At 39.3% G+C, this 3,429-nt stretch overlaps 1 pseudogene; it reads right to left on the bottom strand.

The window, feature by feature from the left end:
• Window positions 1–910: 910 nt before the first annotated feature.
• Window positions 911–2,486, bottom strand: LOC131029572 (potassium channel SKOR-like; annotated as a pseudogene).
• Between the last annotated feature and the right edge of the window lie 943 nt (window positions 2,487–3,429).

Here is a 3,429-nt window from a genome sequence, read left to right as displayed (position 1 = left end):
CTTACGGCCTGCTCTTTGACTGCATTTTTGCTAGTTTCGGGCTCATTTTATGGAGCCGCTGTGGAAAACTGTTGCGTTTCTGAGCATTTTTTGGGTGTTCGAAGCTTGGGCTTCCTTGCTGGGCGCGATCCTTCCACCTTGCATCCGTTATTCTGCATAGGTCTGCTATCCCTTACCGATTCTGGAAGGAAAAATGCTTTTCTATGAAATATGCATGGCTTTTCTCTCTGTGTTTTACTGAAATATTTCATGGCATTCGAACTTGCTCGGCATTTGCTTCTATTTGTAAAAAATCTACTTATGTGATTTGTTGCACTTTCTGTAAGCTATTAGCCTTGGTACTGCAGGATTATCCTTCCCCTTTTTATCATAATTATGAGAATAAACTTCGAATTGCTGTGTTTTCCATTTTTCTGAGCACCATATTGAAGTTTTCGATGAGAACTCTTTGTCAGCTCATCCCTCCTTCTCAATGCTTGCATACACCGATGTAACTTCATAAAACATCTGCTCTATATCTTCCATGGCTTCATGAATTGTTACTTTATTCAAAGAGATATCCCTTTTTTCTAGATCCATTCCATTTTCCCCTTCACTTGATTGCTCTGAAGCTGCTAATTCTACCATCTTGAGGATTGCTTTTCTGCACTCTGAATTTGAAGCTAATATACCTTTATGTGGGTGTCTGGGAAGCACTTGACCCTTTTCCTTAAATGCTTAGAGTTGTATCGGCAAGAGAGGCACGTTGCTTTTGTGCAGTAAGAGATGCTGGATGCTTTTCACTTAGAAGTTGCATCCGAAGGCTAGGGGTACGAGCTCGAGAACCATCTGCCCGCATCCGGACCCAAGGTGTTGTCATTTGTTTAAATTCATGTACAACATTGTCAAACGAGTCAATTATGCTAATACACTATTGTTGATACTGCAATCTGAACTTCTTCCCTCCATTACTGTTAACTTTATCATTACAGGTATCACTATCTGTCTCATCTTTATCCAATGGGAGAATTACATTCCCATTCTTGTTCTGTAACTGAACAACTCCTTGAAGATCATATTTGGGCACAAAAATAAGGAGGCTCCTTTCAAATATGCCCATTACCAAGCCACATTCTGCTTCAGCAGGTATGAGAAATAGTGTGATCTCTTCATATCCTTTAGATGCAGCCAAATGCAAAGCTGTCCTTCCATCATAGTCTGCCCGAGCTGGATCTTCACCAGCCCTAATCAAATTTTTTAGATGATATAAATCACCATGGTAAGCAACGCTGTTTACTTGTAATGTTAATTCGGCTTCTTGCTTTGCAATTAGAAGAGTGATATCTGATTCCAGCTGCTTGATTCTCAGATCTGTTTCTTTTCCCTCAAGGAGGTTGGTTAGGGCCTGTCGTCCATCTTTGAAATAAAGTTGTAGAATTATTAACAAAAGATTGTTTCCTAGTCGCAATAGCCTACACAACTCACAAACACGAACTGTGTAAGGCTGTGGAATCTTGCAAAGCACAGCAATTTCACCAAATATGCTATGTGGTTCAAGCTGTGAAATAGTATCCTCCAATCCATCCCCAACAGCAAGTATTTCTTCCAAAGAACCACTAGAAATAATGTAAAGTTGATCTACCGCATTTCCTTGCTCCATTATGACTTCACCAGGAAGAAAAAAAAAACTCCTCATGCAATCTCGTTACAATCTGACTTATAAATTCAGAGCTACATCCCTTGAAAAGAGGCACCTGTTCAACCTCTGACATATATAATGATTGGGAGACCTTTGCACGAATAGATATTGGAATATCATGAAGAACAATAGCTTCACTATAACTACTCTCATACTGCAAATGCACATGGCCCTTAATTTATGCCCTTATGTCCCTCCCAAGCTTATTTCTATTCATGTATCTGATGAGATCGGTCATTCTATCTCTAAATCTTTCAGTCTTGGATCCCTTAACAACTAGTGCTGTCATGCCACCAATCAAATAGGCACCAAGAATCATGTCAAATGAAACATATATCATAACAAATATCATCTCCCTTGTGTTCATAGCATGTATGTCACCATAACCAACAGTAGCCATGGTAACAATGGCAAAATAAAGTGATGTTATGTACCGCCTCTCAACACTAATCTCTCTGAAATCTCTAAAGTGGTAATCACCCAAAGTTAAGCCCCCAATCCATGTAAATCCTTCATTTGATTCTGGAAGGGTTGTATTGAAGACAACATTTTTACAATCCGGAAGGATGCTCATAGACCATGCAGACAAGCTATAAGTGTTTCCATTAAATGTTGTAGCTAAATCTTTTGTCTGATCAGTATTGGCAATGAATGCTGAATATGTTTCTGAGTCTGTGTAGTAAAGGTGTGCCTCTAAGCCAGGTCCAAGATAGCGATATTCAGGGTCTGAGCTTATCATAGCTGGTTCACAAAGTTTAATGGCTCTATGTAGATCTTTAATGTGCCCCCATCTTGATTGTCTCACCATTCTAAAAGTTGATTGCCATTGACACTCACAGCTGATTCAAGTACATCCTTGTCTGATCATGACCACTGTGTACTCCTTTGATAACTTTACTGCTGTGTGCATCTTTGAATGACTGTTTGGACTGAAAATGGTGAAAAACAAACACCAGAAACCATCCTTTTGTCATTTGCCATTCAATGCTGTGCATTAAAATTAGATATTTTATGAAAACTGTAGCTGCCATTTAAACATTATTCTCTTAAAATCTGCATATTATTTCCAAGGACGCAGCTGTCTTGAATTTGTTGAAATGTCTGATCAATCACGCCTTTTCCAACTTATCATAAAAATCTTTTAGGCTTGATGCATAAAATGTCGTCTTGTTGATCTGATTGTATGAAACCTTGCCATTCTCCACATGAGCTGGGCTCAACCCTTGTGGGAGCCGCATTCATCTCCACTCATCTTAGTGAACTTTATAACCAGCAAGCTGTCCTTTTTCCTTTTCCTGCACATGAAACAAACCTGTTAGCAAAAATGCATATTTATGGTGACTTTCCTTTGATCTGATTTTTTGCCTTTGGAGACTCCTTTGAAATGCGAGTTATATGCATTCGATGTATGTAGGGATCATATATATATATGCGTGCATTAGTACATATGTCAGAAATGCAGCCAGCTATTGCTTAGAACAAAATGTTCTAACACATTGTTTGTTTCAACTTCTTGCAGATATCAGAAAGAAAGCCTCAACGGACCAGGGTGGAGCAGCAAGACAAAGGCGACGACGAGCATACCTCAACTGTTCCAGTCATTCAGGCAATGACTGGTTCCATTCTTGACATGCCTTTTCCTCATTTTTTCCTTTGTACTTGTGCATGCATATATGTATATTTCCTTTCTGCACTGGATGCACGTAGCTAGTCCCACGGCTCTTTGTGTGGGACGCAATTTTGAATATGAA

Source organism: Cryptomeria japonica, chromosome 3 (assembly GCF_030272615.1).
Source record: "Cryptomeria japonica chromosome 3, Sugi_1.0, whole genome shotgun sequence".
Taxonomy (NCBI): domain Eukaryota; kingdom Viridiplantae; phylum Streptophyta; class Pinopsida; order Cupressales; family Cupressaceae; genus Cryptomeria; species Cryptomeria japonica.
This window is presented reverse-complemented; position numbering and strand designations above follow the sequence as displayed.